The sequence below is a fragment of the Scyliorhinus torazame genome, chromosome 1, assembly GCF_047496885.1.
Source record: "Scyliorhinus torazame isolate Kashiwa2021f chromosome 1, sScyTor2.1, whole genome shotgun sequence".
In the NCBI taxonomy this organism is placed as follows: domain Eukaryota; kingdom Metazoa; phylum Chordata; class Chondrichthyes; order Carcharhiniformes; family Scyliorhinidae; genus Scyliorhinus; species Scyliorhinus torazame.
The window spans coordinates 183655577-183676025 of record NC_092707.1 but is presented as its reverse complement, the minus strand read 5'-3'; the positions used below and the strand labels follow the sequence as shown (position 1 = coordinate 183676025).

At 47.7% G+C, this 20449-nt stretch overlaps 1 protein-coding gene across 4 annotated transcripts in view; it reads right to left on the bottom strand.

Annotated features, from left to right (window-relative positions):
- The window catches only part of LOC140418151 (zinc finger MYM-type protein 4-like), a 397827-nt gene that overhangs the window by 345315 nt on the left and 32063 nt on the right, over positions 1-20449 (bottom strand). The window lies entirely within an intron of this gene.

The following is a 20449-nucleotide window of genomic DNA, read 5'->3' as shown; positions in this document are numbered from 1 at the left end:
TTGTGGCATGCAACCCTCCAGCTGCTTCGCCAGAACCTTGGCTAGCACCCTCGTGTCGGCATTCAGTTTGGAGATGGATCTGTATGACCCACACTCCACCGGGTCTTTGTCTTTCTTCAGGATCGGTGAAATTGATGCCTGTGCCAACGTGGGCAGCAAAGCCCCCTGGGACAGTGAGTCTTTGAACATCCCCAGTAAATGTGGCGCCAGTGCTGCCACAAATCGCTTGTAGAAGTCCACTGGGAAACCATCCGGTTCTGCGGCCTCCTCCAATTGCATAGAGTTGATACCCTCCATAACCCCCTCCAGACTCAGCCTCCTCATCCCCTCTACCATAAGACAAAGGAGCAGAATCGGGCCATTCAGCCCATCGAGTCTGTTCCGCCGTTCAGTCATGGCTGATATGTTTCTCACCCCCATTCTCCTGCCTTATCTCCATAACTCCTGATCCCCTTATTAAGCAAGATCCTCTCTATTAGGGACTTCTGGTGGTGGCCATGGAGTGAGTGGTCGCACATTTCATGGCTCCTGAACAAGTTGGATTTTGTTGGTCCATCCCCACCTGGATGGGGGTCTTTTTGAGGGCGAAAGGTGTGTGAGTGTCCAAGAAAGGTAATATACCTGTAGTGAGTCTGGTGCATGGATCAGAGGACGAGAAGTGCTACAATAAAGAGAGAGCAGCTGGAGCAGGGCAGTTTTCATGGTGCGCCACTGGTCAATATGGAGGAGGGCAAGGGGGCAGCGCTGACCGCCCAGTGGTTGACAGAGCATTTATGGACATTTTAAATAATAAGTTCCAACTGCAGAGAAAGGAGGCGTGGGAGGACCTGGCTAAGGTGGAGCCTCTCAAAGCAGCGATTGAGAAAGTGGGACAGAGGCTGAAGGCTCAGAGCCTGGCGATACAGAAGGTGGAGGGGGCGGTGGGGGAGCATGAGGAGCGGATGGCCTCACTGACGGTGGAGTTGGAGGGGTGGTGGACAGCCAGAGAGGCTGAGAAAGAAGTAGGAAGACCTGGAGAATTGCTCCAGGTGACTGAATTTGAGGCGAGTCGGGATGTCCGAGGGTATCGAGGGAGCAGACGCTGCCAAGTGTGTGTTGGAGCAGGTGACGGGGGGAGGGGGCTTTTGATCGGTTCCTCGAGGTGGATCGGGCACATAGAGCGCTGAGGAGGAAGCTGCAAATGGGGGAGCGGCTGAGGGCAATAGCGGTGCGGTTTCACCAATCCTTGGACAAGGAAAAGATACTGCAAGGAGGGCAAGGCAGACCAGGAGGTGGACCTCGGAAGAGAGTGAGCTGTGGGTCTATGGAAACTGGGTACGGAGCTGGCGAAGAGGAGAGCCGTGTTCAACCAAGTGAAGACTGCCCTCTTCAAGAAGGGAGTGAGGTTTGGGGTTGTGTATCGTGCCTGCTTGTGGGTTACTCATCAGAAGCAAGAGTTTTATTTTGACTCGCCAGAGAAGGCAATGGATTTTATGAGAGACCCTGGACTGGGAGGTGTGAGAGAACACTGAGCTTTGGAGAGGAGCTTTGTGTTTATTGTAAAATGTCTAGGGTGGGTATTTGGGGGGGGGGGGGCTTTGACGGGGGAGGGACGATGATGAGTATGCTTTATCCTCTTCTTTGTTTTTTGGGGTTTTTCAAAAAATTTCGAGTACCCAATTATTTATTTATTAAGGGGCAATTTAGTGTGGCCAATCCACCTAACCTGCACATCTTTGGATTGTGGGGGTGAAACCCACGCAAACACGGGGAGAATGTGCAAACTCCACACGGACAGTGACCCAGGGCCGGGATTCGAACCCGGGTCCTCAGCGCCGGAGTCTCAGTGCTAACCACTGTGCCACATGCCGCCCCTTCTTTGTTTGTTGGTGGCTGACGGATGGGGGGCCGGTAAGGGGCCTGAAGAAGGGGGCCCCCTATGACCTCATAGCGGAATTTCCTCAGTTGGGGGTGTGGGGTAATGTCCATGTATGTGAGGGGTGACATTGCCCATGGGTGGGGGGTGTGGAGGACCCACAAGTTCACTTCAGCATCGGGGCACCCTTTCAAAATGGTGGTCCTGGCAGCACCGTGGTGCAGTGGCTAGCACTGCTGCCTCACGGCGCCGAGGACACAGGTCCAATCCCAGCCCTCGGTCACTGTCCGTGAGAAATTTGCACATTCTCCCCATGTCTGCGTGAGTCTCACCTCCACAACCCAAACACATGTGCCGGCAGGTGGATTGGCCACGTTAAATTGGCCCTTAATTGGAAAAGAAATAATTGTGTATCCTATAAATATATATATTTTTTAACAAAATGGCGGCCCAATCTCTGAGTTCAGCTCCCCAATGCTGAAAAAATTCTTAGGACGAGGTTTACCTGCTGTCCACGCCGGCAGCAATCCCGGTGATAACGGGGAGGTCAGTAAATCCGGATGTCTGGCGCACCACCGCCGAAAAACACGCAGCGAGGTGGTCGATAAATCCCACCCTATGTATGGGCTAAACCGAAGAAAAACTCCCCAGGTTCAAAAAAGTGACTACGGACTTGATTCAATTAAAACATTTCTAAATGTGGTAGTGAGGCTGTCACCGCAGTCCAACGTTAATTGGTCCACTTAACGAGGCCCCATGAGCTTCACGCCACAAATCAAGGCTCGCCAGGTGATTGGCAGAACCACGCTCACCAGCCCACCGCTAACAAGGTAGAGCAGCACTTAAACTGCTCCAGCACAGCCAAACCCACACAGCTCACAGCCCTGGTGCCGAGACGACTGGCCCCACGATTCGGGAGGCTCCTTGAGGGAGACGAGGCCAGGATAGATGTTCTGGTCCCCAGAGCGTCCTGGAGCATAAGCCACAGGGCAGCCAGTGCCGCCTGGGAGCAGGTGACAGCGGCCATCAGCTTGGGCACCGTCACCAGGACGACTGACACAGGCCGCACCTAACTCAGCAGGCCGCATGGGTGAGTTGGCACCAGACGGGAATGTGCCTGGCACCGCCCCCACCCACCAACGTGCCATGGCCTGGGCCATCCATGCGACCCCTTCCCCAACACCGCCACCCCCCCAAACCCTTCTCTGCCACCCCTACAATGTTCAGGAACAGTGTCCAAACATCATGGTCTGATTGGGATGCTAGGCAATCAGCCCCACATGCAACATGGCACGCCCACCCACGGGAATCCACTTGGGATGTGTGAAGTGCTCACTTCACCATGACTGCCAATTCCCTGTTAGCAATAGCCTTCAGCTGCATGGCCAGAGGCCTCCGCGGTTATCCCCAGAACTGGTGCACGCAATCCAGGGGTTGGCATGGCAGACCCGTGTGTAGTTGCTCTCCCAGCAGAGACCCCCCCCCCCCAAATCAGCAGAGAATCTTCTCACCCAGCCCCGATACTCCCAGGCCCGTTGGCAGTCTATATCAATCAAGGTTGGACCCCCGCCCCGGTTGTCCCCACCCCCCTCCAAGCACAGGGGCAGCAGGCCCGGTGCCCCCGGGCTCTTTGCCTGTGAGCGAGGATGGCTAATCACCTCCTCGGGTCCCAGCAGCAGCCCATCCACCGGTTCACATTTTTAAAAAGGAGTACTAACCACATGCTGGGGAGGCGGTTGGATCATGCGAGGCAGTTGGATATGAGGTGCCTCCCGTTAATTGTATGGAAATTTCAAGGCAGCATGGTGGTGCAGTGGTTAGCACTGCTGCCTCATGGCGCCAAGGTCCCAGGTTCGATCCAGGCACTGTCCGTGTGGAGTTGGTACATTCTCCCCATGTTTGCGTGGGTTTCGCCCCCATAACCCAAAGATGTGCAGGGTTAGGTGGATTGGCCACGCTAAATTGCCCCTTAATTGGAAAAAATGAATTGGCTACTCCAAATTTTTTTTTTTTAAACTTCTTAAATTGTAAGAAAATTGGACTTAAGTAGTGATTATTGGTTTCCCACCACGCTACGGCAGATTCCGATTTCACCTGTGGAAGCCGGCCGGTTGCATTGCGAGTGGATTGGCACCTGGGGTGGGATTCTCCGATATCGGCGCGATGTCCGCCGACCGGCGCCAAACACGGCGCGAATCAGTCCGGCATCGCGCCGCCCCAAAGGTGCGGAAGTCTCCGCATCTTGAGCGGCCGAGCCCTCACCTTGAGGGGCTAGGCCCGCGCCGGACTGATTTCCGCCCCGCCAGCTGGCGGGAAAGGCCTTTGGTGCCCCGCCAGCTGGCGGGAAACTGACTTTGCCGGGCGGCGCATGCGCGGGACCGTCAGTGGCCGCTCATGGCATCCCCGCGCATGCGCAATGGAGGGGGTCTCTTCCGCCTCCGCCATGGAGGAGACCATGGCGAAGGCGGAAGGAAAAGAGTGCCCCCATGACACAGGCCCGCCCGCGGATCGGTGGGCCCCGATCGCGGGCCAAGCCACCGTGGGGGCACCCCCCGGGGCCAGATCGCCCCGCGCCCCCACGCCAGGACCCCGGAGCCCGCCCGCGCCGCCGTGTCCCGCCGTCCCAAGGGTGGTTCAATCCACGCCAGCTGGCGTGGGTTGACAGCGGCGGGACTTCGGCCCATCGCAGGCCGGAGAATCTCCGGGGGGGGGGCCCGGCAACTGGCGCGGCGCAATTCCCGCCCCCCGCCGAATATCCGGTGCCGGAGAATTCGGCAAACAGCGGGGGCGGGATTCACGCCAGCCCCCGGCGATTCTCCGACCCGGCGGGGGGTCGGAGAATCCCGCCCCAGGTGCGCTTCTCGTTTTTGGCATCTCCTAATTACTGGCCCCGTCGAGCTTTGGCTCTAATCCAACAAGGCCAGTGAATTATGCCCGAAGTGTCATTTGATAGCGATGGTAAAAACGTGTGAAGTTGATGTGTTCTATGCACCAAGAGTGACCATTTTCTGGTTTCGCGAAATCTCTTACAATCTTTCTTGTCAATCAGAGAGACATCTTGCAGGGTCAAAACATTTTATTTACTGGATGATATGTTCCCCTTTCCCCCATTTTTTCCAATTGTTATCGTCACCTGCAGGATGCAGAGAGCGAGTTATGTTCTGTGCAGTGGATAAAAATGGCTTCTACCCAAAGCCTTCGATTTACCCAAGGTGACCTCAGAGGTCAAAGACTATGGCAAGCCACAGTCACCAAAGGTAGCAGTGCATAAATGCATTCCCCCATAAAAAGAAATGAATTGTCAATATCGACGGGAAAAATTGAATCAACAATCATTTGCACGAGCATTTGCAGTCGCAAGTGACCCTAAATGACCCTCTTATGGACTGACCTCATTAACACTACACCCTGTATGCTTCATCCGATGCCAGTGCTTATGTAGTTACATTGTATATGTTGTGTTGCCCTATTATGTATTTTCTTTTATTCCCTTTTCTTCTCGTGCACTTAATTATCTGTTGAGCTGCTCGCAGAAAAATACTTTTCACTGTACCTCGGTACACGTGACAATAAACAAATCCAATCCAATCCAAGTTACCCATATACATAATCTACAAAGAAAATCACCACACATGTAGAACAGTGTTTTTCAAAGTGCAGGTCGTGATCCGCGGATGGGTTGCGACATTTCTGCAGTGGTCCTGACCGAGGGAGAAGCAGCCAGCGGCCGCTGCCGGCATTTTATTGAGTCTGGCTGTTGCTGCCACCTTTTAAATGAGAAGGAAATGAAGCTGTGTGCAGTCTTCCGGCCACAAGCGGCAGCAATGAGCAGGTCACCCGCCCTGCACGTACACATCATGCAGCTGTACGTACGTGCTTTTGTCACCAAATCTCAAAGGAGAGCTTCTTTCATTTTCTAGCTGCTGGCAAGCAAGGCAAGAGGATGTGAAGCTGAATCATTTTCTTACAGGACAGAAATGGCCAGCAACACAATAAGCAGAGTACAGACCGGCGAGGAACTCACATCTTTTTTAAAATAAATTAATTTTTTTCAATTAAGAGGCAATTTAGCGTGGCCAATCCACCTACCCTGCACATCTTTGGGTTGTGGGGGCGAAACCCACACAAACACAGGGAGAATGTGCAAACTCCACACGGACAGTGACCCGGGGCCAGGATCGAACCTGGGACCTCGGCGCCGTGAGGCAGCAGTGCTAACCATTCTGCCACCGTGCTGCCCTTGAGGATCTCACATCTGAAACTGCTGGAGAGAGCTGTCCAAGGCAGGAGAGAGCAATGCTAGTACAGAGCTCGTGGGGCTGTGGTTAACAACCTGCAAAGTAGGGCAGTACGGTGGCGCAAGTGGTTGAAGTCTGCACCTGAGATGCACATTGTCCTCTCCTCCTGTGAACCAGATTGGAGTGTGATTGTGAGGACCAAGCAGGCTTCCCTTTCGCATTAAAAGGTACGTGAGTGTGGTGTGTGTCCTGAAGGTCGGCTGATGCGGGGCGCAAAAGTCAGCCGGTTGGCAAAAGTGGGCCCCAGGAAGTTTGAAAAACACCGATATACAGGAGAACTAATCTGCAGGGGAATTACAGAGCGATGCAAACATTATAGAGTTGTTATAGTGGGGAGACTTTAATTGCCTGAATGTAGATTGAGACAGTGGCAAGGTAAAGGGTGGGGAAGGACAAAAGTTTCTGGATTCTGTCTCAGGATACTTTCTACAGCAGTAGGTGTCCAGTCCAACAAGAAAAATGCACTGTTGGATCTGGTTCTTGGAAATGAGGTGGGCGAATAGGTCAAGTGTAAGTGGGGGAACATTTAGGAGACTGTGATCATTCTATCATAAGGTTCAGGGTGATGACAGAAAAGGATAATAGGAAATCCAGAGTAAAAATAATAACTGGGGGAGAGTCGCCTTCAATGGGCAAGAATGGAGCATTTTCAAGGCTGAGATTGAGAGATCTTTAATCAGGGGGGAATTAAGGGTTACGGAGATAAGGTAGGAAAGTGGAAGAGTGAGTGTTAGATCAGCCATGAGCTTATTTAATGGAGGAACAGGCTCGAAGGGCTGAATGGCCTACTCCTGTTCCTATTTCCTATGGTCTTCTGGACTGGTTGGCAGGAAAAACAATCGCTGAACAATGGGCTACCTTCGAAATAGAAATAGGCCAGACACAACATCACAGAATAATACAGTGCAGAAGAAGCCCTTTGGCCCATTCAGTCTGCACCGACACATGAAAGACACTTGTCCTGCCTCCCTAATCCCATTTGCCAGCACTTGGCCCATAAATGTTCTCCTACTTGTCTGAAGATCCTCCAACATACGTGAGTCGGCCCACATGACCCAACCTGCCCCGGCAGGACTCCTCCAATGACCCGACCCTGACCTCGACCTGGAAGCAGATGAGGCTTGATCCGGAAGTCCATCCGGCAGGAGATACAAAAGTCTGAGAACAGCCACGAACAGGTTCAAAAACAACTTCTTCCCTGCTGCTACCAGATTCCTGAATGACACTCTTATGGACTGAACTGATCTCTTCACACATCTTCTCTCCAGAGTAGTACTACACTCCGTATGCTCACCCGATGCCTGTGCCTCTGTATTTACATTGTGTATTTATGCATGTCCTATATTTCTTCGTCTGTCTGGACTGTGCGCAGAACAATACTTGTCATTGTACCTCGGTACACATGACAATAAATTACTTTCAACTCAATTCAATGTCATGACGTGCCAAGTGCTTATCCAGGTACTTTGTAAAGGATGTGAGGCAACCCACCTCTACCACCCTCCCAGGTAGTACATTCCAGACCATCACCATCCTTTGGGTAAAAAGGTTTTTCCTCAAATCCCCCCTGAACCCCCTACCCCTCACCTTGAACTTGTGTCCCCTTGTAACTGACCCTTCATGTAAGGGGACCAGCTGCTCCCTATCCACCCTGTCCATGCCCCTCATAATCTTGCACACCTCAATCAGGTCGCCCCTCAATCTTCTCTACTCCATCGAAAACAACCCAAGCCTATCCGACGTCTCTTCATAACATAAATGTTCCATCTCAGGGAACAGCCTGGTGAATCACCTCTGCACCCCCTCCAGTGCAATCATATCCTTCCTATAATGTGATGACCAGAATTGTACACAGTATTCCAGCTGTGGCCTCACCAAAGTTCCATACAACTCCAACATGACCTCCTGGCTTTCCTTTTGTAATCTATGCCTCAATTCACGGGACATTCGCACCAGTACTGGGGAAGAGGGGACCTGTTCCGATGAGACGGTCTTCATCTGAATTATGCTGGGACCGGGGGGGGGGGGGGGGGGGGGAATCACAGAGACGTGGCTGCAAGGGGATCAGGGCTGGGATCTAAATATCCAAGGGTATGTGTCCTATCAAAAGGACAGGCAGATGGGCAAAGGGGGTGGGGTTGCATTGTTCATAAGGAATGAAGTTGAATCGATAACCAGAAGCAATATAGGATCAGAAGACATAAAATCAGGGCAGCAGGGTGGCGCAGTGGGTTAGCCCTGCTGCCTCACAGCGCCGAGGTCCCAGGTTCGATCCCAGCTCTGGGACACTGTCAGTGTGGAGTTTGCACATTCTCCCCGTGTTTGCGTGGGTTTCGCCTCCACAACCCAAAGATGTGCAGGCTAGGTGGATTGGCCACGCTAAATTGCCCCCTAATTGGAAAAAATGAATTGGGTAATCTAAATTTTTTTAAAAATTTTTTTTTAAAGAAGACATAAAATCTCTGTAGGTAGAGTATTCACAAAGGTAAAAAGACCCTGGTGGGAGTTATGTACAAACCCCCTAGCAGTAGTCAGGATGTGGGGCAGAAAATAAATCAGGAGATAGGAAAGGCATGTAAAAAAGGGATTATTACAATAATCATGGGGGACTTCAACATGCAGATGGACTGGGAATATCAGGTTGGTAGTGGATCCATAAGACCATAAGACATAGGAGCAGAATTAGGCCACTCGGCCCATCGAGTCTGCTCCACCATTCAATCATGGCTGATATTTTCTCATCCCCATTCTCCTGCCTTCTTCCCAAAACCCCTGATCACCTTATTAATCAAGAACCTATCTATCTCTGCCTTAAAGACACTCAGTGAATTGGCCTCTACAGCCTTCTGCGGCAAAAAGTTCCACAGATTCACCACCCTCTGGCTGAAGAAATTCCTCCTCATCTCTGTTTTAAAGGATCGTCCCTTTAGTCTGAGATGGTGTCCTCTGGTTCTAGTTTTTTTTCCAAGTGGAAACGTCCCAAGAAAATGAATATGTGGAATGTGTAAGAACTGTTTGTTGGAGCAGCTTGTCACAGAGCCGACTAGGGACCAGGCATTCTGGATTTGGTGATGTGTAATGAGGCAGACTTGATTAGGGAATTAAAGGTGAAGGAACCCTTCGGGGGCAGCGACCACAATATGATAGAATTTACCCTGCAGTTTGAGAGGGAGAAGCTGGAATCAGATGTAACAGTATTACAATTAAATAAGGGTAACTACAAAGACATGAGGGAGGGGCTGGCCAGAGTTGATTGGAAAGGGAGCTTAGCAGGGAAGACAGTGGAACAGCAATGGCAGGAGTTTTGGAAGTTATTCGGAGGCACAACAGAAATTTATCCCAAGGAGGAGGAAACATGCTACGGGGAAGACAAGGCATCCATGGCTGATGAAGAAAGTCAAGGACAGCATAACAGCTTACAAAGTGGTGAGGATTAGTGGGAAGCCATAGGATTGGGAAGCCTTTAAAAATGAGCAGAGGACAACTAAAAAAACAATAAGGGGGGAGAAGATGAAATATGAGTGTAAGTTAGCTAGTAATATAAAAGATGATGGGAAGAGCTTTTTTCAATATATAAAAGGTAAGAGAGAGGCAGAAATAGGCATTGGACCACTGGAAAATGAGGCTGGAGAAGTAGCAATAGGAAACAAAGAAAGAAATGGCAGAGGAACTGAATAGGTACTTTACATCAGTCTTCACGGTGGAAGACACCAGTGGGATGCCAGAGCTCCAGGAGAATCAGGGGACACAGGTGAGTGTAGTGGCCATCACGAAGGAGAATGTTCTGGGGAAACTGAAAGGTCTGAAGGTGGATAAAGCACCTGGACCGGGTGGATTACATCCCAGGTTTCTAAAAGAGATAGCTGAGGAGATTGTGGAGGCATTGGTGGTGATCTTTCAGGAATCACTGGTGGCAGGGAGGGTCCCAGAGAACTGGAAAGTGGCTAATGTAATACCGCTGTTTAAGAAGGGAGGGAGGCAGAAAATGGGAAATTATAGGCCAGTTAGCCTGACTTCGGTCATTGGTAAGATTTTAGAGTCAGTTATTAAAGATGAGATCGCGGAGTACTTGGAAGTGCATGATAAAATAGGACTCAGTCAGTACTGCTTCTTCAAGGGGAGGTCATGTCTGACAAATCTGTTAAGAGTTCTTTGAGGACGTAACAAGGAAGTTGGACAAAGGAGAACCAGTCAAAGTGATTATTTAGATTTTCAGATGGATTTGACAAGGTGCCGCATAGGAAATTGTTAAATAAGTAAAGAGCCAATGGTGTTAAGGGCAAGATCCTGGCATGGATAGAGGATTGGCTGACTGGCAGAAGGCAGAGACTGGGGACAATGAGGTCTTTTTCAGGATGGCAGCCAGTGACTAGTGGTGTGCCTCAGGGGTCGGTGCTGGGACCACAACGTTTCACAATATACGTGAACTATTTGGAAGAAGGAACTGAAGGCACTGTTGCCACGTTTGCGGATGATACAAAGATATGGAGTGGGACAGGTAGTATTGAGGAAGCAGGGGGGCTGTAGAAGGACTTGAATGGGCTCGGAGAGTGGGCAAAGAAGTGGCAGATGGAATACAATGTGGAAAAGTGTGAGGTTATGCACTTTGGAAGGAGGAATTTAGGCATAGACTATTTTCAAAATGGAGAAATGCTCAAGAAATCAGAAGCACAAAGGGACTTGGGAGACCTCGTTCAAGAATTCTCTTAAGGTTAACGTGCAGGTTCAGTTGGTAGTTAGGAAGACAATTGCTGGATTGACATTCATGGCAAGAGGGCGAGAATACAAGAGCTGGCATGTACTTCTGAGGCTGTATTGGGCTCTGTTGAGACCCTATTTGGAGTGTTGTGAGCAGTTTTGGGCCCCGTATCCAAGAAACGATGTGCTGGCCTTGGAAAGGGTCCAGAGGAGGTTCACAAGAATGATCCCTGGAATGAAGAGTTTGTCGTATTTTGAACGGTTGAGGACTCTGGGTCTGTACTCTTTGGAGTTTAGAAGGATGAAGGGGGATCTTATTGAAACTTTCGGGATACTGCGAGGACTGGATAGAGTGGACGTGGAGAGGATGTTTCCACTTGGCTAGAACCAGAGGACACCATCTCAGACTAAAAGGACGATCCTTTAAAGCAGAGATGAGGAGGATTTTCTTCAGCCAGAGGATGGTGAATCTGTGGAACACTTTGCCACAGAAGGCTGTGGAGGTCAAATCACTGAGTATGTTTAAGACAGAAATAGATAGGTTCTTGATTAATAAAGGGGATCTGGGATTATGGGGAAAAGGCAGGAGAATGGGGATGAGAATAATATCAGCCATGATTGAATGGCGGAGCAGACTTGATGGGCTGAGTTGCCTAATTCTGCTCCTATGTTTTATGGTCTAATTGATAAAAGCAAGTGTCCCATACGCTTTTTTCACCACTCTATTAACCTGCCCTTCTGCCTTCAGAGATTAATGGACAAACACGACAAGGTCCCTTTATTCCTTGCAACTTCCCAATGTCAGGCCATTCATTGAATATTTCCTTGTCAACTTACTCTTTCAAAGCGTATCACCTCACAATTTTCAGGGTTTAATTTCTTCTGGCACTTTTCTGCCCATTTAATCACCCAAGACACTCAATTTCACTGTTAACCACCTGGCCAATCTTTGTGTCATCTGCAAACGTACTGGTCCTACACCCCACAGAGACATCTATGTTCTTTATATAAATGACAAACAATAGGGGAAACAGATCTCTGTAGTGCACCACTGGACACTGGTTTCCAGTCACTAAAGCAGCTACCTGTTATCACCTGTTGTCTCCTACAACTGATCCAATTTTGAATCCACCTTATCAAGTTACCCTGTGCATTTACCTTCTTTATAACTCTCCCATGTGGGACCTTGTCAAAGGCTTTGCTGAAATCCATATAACCTGCATCAACTACACTACCCTCATCTACACACCTGGTCACATGCTCAAAACATTCAATCAAATGTGTTAGTCATGACCTCACTCTGACAAAGCCATGCTGACTATTCCTGATCAAACCTTGCCTCTCCAAGTTGAGACCGATTCTTTCCTTCAGAATTTCCTTCAATAGACGTGAGACTCACTGGTCTGTAGTTCCCTGGTTTATCTCTGCAACCTTTCTTAAATAGTGGGACCAGATTAGAAGTTCTCCAGTCCTCTGGCAACTCTCCTGAGACAGAGAGGAATTAACAACTTGGGTCAGGGCCTCTGCAATCTCCTCCTCGCCTCCCATAGCATCTTTCACAATTCATCAAGACCTAGAGATTTGTCCACTTTTAAGACTGCCAACACCTCCAACACCTTGTCACTTCCTATGACAATTTGTTCAAGAACCTCACAGTCTCTCTCCCTGAGTTCCATATCGACCTCCTCATCCTCTTGGGTGAAGACAGATGTGAAGTATTCAATCAACACCCTACCAAAGTCATCTGGGTCCACCCACAGATTTCTCCCTAATGAGCCCTACTCTTTCCCCGGTTATCAGTCAAGGGAAAGGTAAGGCAAACATATACAGAGCTTCCTTGATGAAAAAGGAGATAGAAATTAAGATGAGGAAGAAAAATGTGCTTGTGACAGGTGTCAGATAGAAAATACACTTGAGAACCAAGTCAAAAGGGTGGTGATAAAACACATTAGAGAAGGAAATAGAGATTATGAGAAAAGATTGGCATCCAACATAAAGTGGAATCCCAAAGTCTTCTCCAGGGTTTGAAATAGTAAAAGGGTGGCAAAAGGAGGAGTAGGGCTGATTAGGGACCTAAAAGGAAACTTACACGTTGAAGCTGGGGCATGGCTGAGGTATTAAATGAGTACATTGCACCAGTCTTTCCCTATGAGCTAGCTGCGACCCAGGACATGATGACAAAAGAGGAAAATCGGTTCCTAGATGGGTTAACAATTAATAAAGAGGATGTGTGGTTCAGACCGTCAGTACTGAAATTTGACAAGGCACCAGGACCGGATGACATGAATATTTTAGGGAATGAGAATTGAAAATGCAGGGACGCTGGCCGTAATCTTTCAGTCTTCTCTAGATCTAGAAGGTGCCATAGGACTTGAGAATTGCAAATGTTATGCTCTTGTTCAAAAAAGGTTGCAAGGATAAGCCCAGCTGAGGTTAGTTTAACTTGAGTGTTGGGTAAGCTTCTGGAAACAATTATTTGGGATAGACTTAGTAATCATATTGAGAGATGTGGTTGAGTAGGAAGAGCCAGCATGGATTTCTAAAGGGGAAGGCTTGTTTAACTAAATTCTTGGAATTTTTTGAGGACATAACAGAAAGGGTCGATGAGGGCAATGCTGTTGTGGTGTACATGGACTTTCAGAGGGCATCCAATACAGTGCCACACAACAAACCTGTGAGAAAAGTTATAGCTGATTGAATAAAAGGAACAGTTGCAATGTGGATATGCAATTGACTGAATAATAGGAAACAGAGAGTAATGGTCAATGGATATTTTTCAGGCTTTTCCTGATATAATAATATATTAGTGATCTAAGTCTTGATATGCAGGGTACAGTTTCAAAGTTGATGGAGTGGGCAAATAGGTGGCAAATGCAGTTTAATGTGGAAAAGTGTGAAGAGATGGAAGAACTGGGAGGGACAATATAAAATATGGGGTAAAATTCTTAAAGACGTGCAGGAGCAGAGGGACCTGGGTGTATGTGTGCATAGATCATTGAAGGGGGCAAGGCATAGTATTCTGTGATTTATTGATAGGGACATAGATTGCAAGAACAAGGAGGTTATGCTGAACCTATACAAGACACGAGTTAGAATTCAGCTGGAATATTCTGTACAATTCTGGGCGCCACACTATAGAAAGGATGTGAACACATTTGAGAGAGTGCAGAAGAGTTTACAAGAATGGTTCCAGGGATGAGAAACTTCAGTTATGAGGATAGATTGGAGAGGCTTGGGACCTTCTTGTTGGAGAGAAGGCTAAGAGGAGATTTGATAGAGATGTTCAAAATTATGAGGGAGCTGGACAGAGTAGATGGGGGAGAAACTGTTCCCACTCAGAAAAGGATCAAGAATGAGAGGACACAGATTAAAAGTAATTTGCAAAAGAAGCAAATGTGATGTGAGAAAAATATTTTTCACATAGCGAGTGGTTCAGGTTTGGAATGCACTCCCTGGAAGTGTGGTGGGGGGGCGGGTCAATCAAGGCATTCAAGAGGGCATTAGATGGTTACTTGAATAGAAACAATGTGCAAGCATATGGGGAAAGGCAGGGAAATGAGACTAAGTCATGTTCCTCATTTGGAGAGCCAGTGCAGACACAATGGGCCAAATGGCCTCCTTCTGCACCAGAACAATTATGTGATTCTGCGAACAGGAAACTGTTTGTTCTGTCATTCATAGGCCAGGATGTCCCAGTCCCTACCGTTATGGTCAGGACGGAAAATTTGGAGAGTCCACCAAAGTCCATAGACTTTGGGTGGAAATTGCTGATCCCATTTGAAAGTGGAACCGGAAAGACCCAGTTATAATCTTTAAAGCATCAGGTCTTTCTAATGATATGCATGTGGATTATTGTTGATTGTTCAACTGGTGTGTGCTGGTTCCTGTGGTGACATTGCCTCTCTGGGGAATGTTGTTGCAGCAGTGAGTGTTGTTCCTGATCTGTTGTATTTGTTGAGGAGCAGTTGGTCTCTGGGGCTGATGATCATTCAGTTCTTTGTTCCAGCAAAAATCAGCACTTGCTCATCAGCTGTCAGTTGTGAAGGAGCGGTTTCTTCTGTTGGATGTATGTGTTTGTGGTTGCGATTATATATCTTGTCGTTCACTTTCACTGTGTACGATTGAGGTGGCAAATGACTTACATTGGTTCCAAGTTGCCAAATGGGCTGATTTTTGAGGAGTGTGCTGAAAATTTTGATTTTGACTGACTTTCCAACTCTCAACTCTGGCAATGTTTTGGCAGCTTTATCAAACTGAAATTTGACTTTCTGTCCTTTCACTTGGATTGTGTCACTCAATCCTGTTACTACTTGCTGGTTTCAGTCGTTTTTTTTAGCTATTGGAACAGTGGCTTGTGTGTCGTGTGACATTGGTCGCTGAACTGGACTACTTTCCATGCCATCAGTCGGTATGTTTCTCCACTCCACGAACACCTTGGGCACACCAGTGCTGGATCTGCTCAATTCTTTGATCATCCTTTGGGCAATTTGGACTGCTGCCTCAGCCTTTCCGTTTGTCGATGGATAGTGTGGAGATGATGTTTAGTGCTGAATTTTCCAGTATTCATTAATGTCTGAATTCTTCACTCATAAACTGAGGGCAATTGTTAATCATCACAACGTCAGAAGTGACATGATGACTGAAGTGTGCTTTCAGGCATTCTATAACCTTATTGACATCAGCCTGCCTAATTCCCAGTTTGAATAGTAGGCGACAGTGATGAGATAGTCAGTTCCAAAGAGAGTGAAAACATCTGCTCCAAACGTCATCCATGGTCTCTCTGGGTGTCATGAATGGCTCTTTAGGTTGCTTAGCTTGATGCACATTACAAGCATCTCTTGACTGGTGTGTTTCTTAATCTTAATGTACATGTTTGGACAGTAAAGCACTTCACTTGCCGTTCTCAGACCAGGCTTAATTCCTTTTGTGTGGCTATGCTTCAGCATCTCCCTTCTCATCACTTTCAGGATAATGACTCTAGTTCCTTTGTACAAGTTGCTGTCTGGGACAATCAATCCATTTATATATGTGGTCAATCCTCTCATAGCAACCGATGTGTCCTTAATGGTTTCAGGTCAGCCTTTCATCACAACTTCCCGTAGCACTGGGAGAGTTGCACCTAATTGTGTAGTTTGCTTGATCTGAGCAAGATGCTTCTCTTGGCAAATTCAATATCTCTGCTGGGTCGATGGCTTCCAGAACATGTCACACGATTGCTTCTTGCGCTTGTGTAGATATTCACTATGATGACAAATTGGGCAAAAAACTTTGCTAGGTAGTTCACAAATCCAACATATCGTTGCACTGCCTTCACATCTGTTAGTTGCTTCATTTCTCCTACAATTTGCACCTTATCAGGATGACGGTGAAGTCCTTTCACTGTCAACACATGACCTATGTCATTGACTATCTCATGCTGTCTGCGCTGATGCTCTTCCAGAGCAGCAGAAATGCCAATCGATATGCGCAACCATCTATACCTCACAATAAGCATCCAAAAGATAACCAGAAAACTGTTACTTTCATCCAAACTCACGGGCCAGTACCTAACTTTCACATCTAGTGTGGTGAAGATCTTTGTCTTGGAAATTTACACGAGGGGCTGGATTCTCCGCAGCACCGCACAATGGGCCCCGGATAATCGCGCGTCCGTGAATTACGCCGCGCGGCCATTGCCAGAGGCCCTCCCAGCGATACTCCGCTCCCGACCAGCCGTGTTACCGACAGCGTGGAACTAATGTGGTGTGGTATGGCCAGTCGGAATTCAGTCCGCGGCCGCCCTGGTGGTGGGGGCGGAGGATTGAGCACTTATGGGTGGCCGGGCAGTGATCGGGCCGGTCCGATGCAGCGGCGTGCGGACAATCGGAGGGGTCCGAGTCCACCATGGCGCTCGGCGCGGCCGCTGGAGGCCACCATCGTGCGCATGCGAGGACTCGGAACCGGAAGTGCGGGGGCCCGTATCCGCAGCCAAAACTGCGTCAAGCTCCCCGGGACCCTGCTAGCCCCCAGAAGGTAACCTTTTATTTTTTGCAGGAAACTGGGGAGTGCAATGCCAGCGTTTTTAAGCCGGCGTGGGGACATAGCCCCATTTTGGGAGACTCCAGCCCGAGATCTCTTCCAAGCTTTATCCAGATCCTTTGAATATTCTGGTCTCTGACAGAAGGCATGGGTTTGAAACCTAATTCTAAGACCATGTTCCATGTAGTGGATAAAAATGGCTTTTGCCCGGAGCCTTAGTTTTACCCAAGAGGTCATAGGAGGACTATGGCAAACCACAGTGCACAAATGGCAGCATTGCACAAAAGCATGTCTCCAAATGAACTTGGTGATCCTCAATAATGTTACTATGAGCATTAGCTCTTAAAAAGCTTTAATTTTGAGAGCAAATAAGAGGCAAATTAAGCTCGACACAAAACTGCTGGGTGATACATTTTGGTTGGAATAGGGAGGTCACTTATTCCTTGGAAGGTACAAGTCCAAGTGGGCTAGAAGGATATAAGGAGTTTGAGAGTACAAATATACCGATCACTAGATATTGTGGCACAGGTTTGCATGGCCATAAAAATGCCAACAAAGTGCAAGGTTTTATTTCTGGAGAAATGGATTTTAAAAAGTAGGAACATTGGGCGAGATTCTCCGACCCCCCGCCGGGTCCAACATAAATAAAGGCCATTAATATAAGATGGTCACCAAGAAATCCAACAGTGAATTCAAAAGAAACATATTTGTCGAACAGTAGTAAGATTGTAGAGCGTGCTACCACGGAGAGTTGTTAAGATGAATAGCACAGGTGCATTTTAGCGGAAGCTAGACAAGCATTCAAGGGAGAAGGGATTAGAGGATTACAATGGTAAATTTAGATGAAGCAAGATGGAAGGAGGCTTGAGTGGAGCATAAACACCGGAGTGGACTAATTAGGCTGAATGGCCTGTTTCTCTGCTGTGCATCCTTATGTTCTCTGATGTTATCTATCTTTTCCCTTCTATAGGCTGAAACTCATTCTGGAATATTTCGCAGGCAATAAAGACATTCATTTTATTCTCTCCGGAAAAGTACCGATCGACTATCTCTTAGAAAACTGTCCTGCATAAACCAGGGGCAGCTTCTCTACGTATGCTAATAACGACCCGCTGTATCTCTCCACCTCTGTCAGTCTGCATGTATGTTATTGTGGAGCCAAATTTTTTTTTAGTTAAGTACTGAAGCCATTGTTTCCCACCACTCCCAAAATCTCCAATTCCTTGGCACTGACACTGCATCTCGCTCAACTCAAGAGCTACACTTTAACCCCCTATTTCCAATCCAGCCCCAGAATCATTTACTTCCACCTTTACAATTTGCTTGTCTCTGTCCCAATCTCACTGCCACTGAATCTTTATTCATGATTTTGTTCCAGCCACATCCAATAATTTCCTTGCCAGGCTCCTGACAGTCACCTCCACTAATTTCAATTTCTCAATAACATGGGTGCCCCCATATGAGCCCACCTGAAATATTACTTTCTCCATCGCTCCTATCCATGATAACATAATTTTCTTGCACACTACACTTAAAATCCTTGACATGCATCTTAATATCCTCCAAGCTCACACCCTCCCTACCTGTGCAAACTGCTGTGCCCAGGCTGGCCTCTCTGGTTTTCTGATACTGATCTTGTGTACATCCCCTTCTCGCCTTTTCATCATTGGTGACAGTTCCTTCATTTACAGTGTCTGCACTTACATTGTGTATTTATCGTATGTTCTAAGTTTTCCTGCATGGAATGATCTGCCTGGACTACTCGCAGAACAATTCTTTTCACTGTACCTCGGTACACATGACAATAAATCTAAATCAGCATTATTCTTTGCAACGTCCTTTCTAAAACTCTCCCAGTTTGCGGTCCGCATCCAGTCTTTGAAAGCCTGCTTACAACTCATCACTTCGAACCAAACCTTTCGTTGCCCATGTTAACTTCTCCACAATAGATCGCAATCTGTTCCTTTCTTCTACTCTGAAGCACGTCATGGTACATAAGTGCAGCTGATTTTGTTCTTTAATGATGTAACTCTTTCTGTGTGGCTTTTTAAAATAACATTGAGACATCGTGGTAATGAGGCAAAGTGTATGATAATGTAGGACATCAACAAGTTTAAAAAGATTTAGAAAGAAGATGAAGCAAATCTGGAAGTGGTAAAAATTGGTGGAGGAGGAAGGAAAGAATAAAGAAGTTTGAAGTCGCAGATACAAACCCAATCACAATTCCACAGAACGCAAAGTTCACCATTTCAACTCTTCTGAAGAAATAAGGCTTCACAAGTTAGAACCTACGCTAATATTCTCCTTTCCTTCTCCCCATTTTAACCAGAAATGTTGACGTCACTGGTAGCTGCCCTGATGAGTAACCAGTGCAGTCAATCAGATTGGTAAAGTTTAGCCTTGATTTTGGCTTTGACACATTTTTTCCTCCATAAAAGTGGAAGATGGAAAAAGGTAAAGTATTCTGCCAATGTCAGGTTCAAGGCCTTCTTGCATGGCTGAGACACAGTACAAATCTAGAAACTCTGTCACAGCAACAGTCCCTACACCAACTGAGATGGCTGGAGAGAGGGGGGGGACATTTGGCAGCATGGAGCCTGGAAAGTGCAGATTTCCCAGTGATCGTGCTGAACTTAATGGCAGCACATATATTTGAAACCTTTTGCATCCGTTTCCTGGCTGCAGCCAGCCAGATAGAAAGGGAGCAGAGCAGACATAAATAAGACATGGTAGTGGTGGTGGTGGTGGTGGGGGGGGATCTTGAACATGGCGGATGGGGTTGTCCATGGTGAGAGAAAGGTTGCCAGATACATGGATGTTGGCGAAGGAGTTACCGATCAGAGATGTGTTTGCAGATTGGGCATAGGAGGCCCAATCAGCTGGTGGAGCTGAGGAGAGGAATGGGAGAAGTTCCGAACTGAGAGGGAGAGTAAATTTACAGAGGAGTGGGGAATCAATTTGATCATGGGACGGATCGGTCCAATCACAGTTTGGGGGGGGTGGTTAGGTGGTCCAATATGAGAGGGAATAAACAGATAAGCTTGGTAGGCTGGAAGGAAGCAGGCAGGTTCCTCCTCGCTGACAAATAATAGTCTCTTAGCTGATGGATCCTACCCTTCTTGCCTCTCTTCAGCTAATGGGTAATTCTTAACTCCTGGAAAACCAGTCCGCAGGTAACAAAGTAACACTTGTTAAGTTGGAGGCACACAACCTCGTTAAAATATTTTAGAGATGAACCTGACTCCTGGGAGCAGGTTAATCATCTCAACCATCACCACACACTCACCCCCACCATTTCATTTCAAATTAGGGGTGTTAAAGAACAAAGAACAAAGAAAAGTATAGCACAGGAACAGGCCCTTTGGCCCTCCAAGCCCGTGCCGACCATGCTGCCCAACTAAACTACAATCTTCTACACTTCCTGGGTCCGTATCCCTCTATTCCCATCCTACTTATGTATTTGTCAAGATGCCCCTTAAATGTCACTATCGTCTTTGCTTCCACCACCTCCTCCGGCAGCGAGTTCCAGGCACCCACTACCCTCTGTGTAAAAAACTTACCTCGTACATCTCCTCTCAAC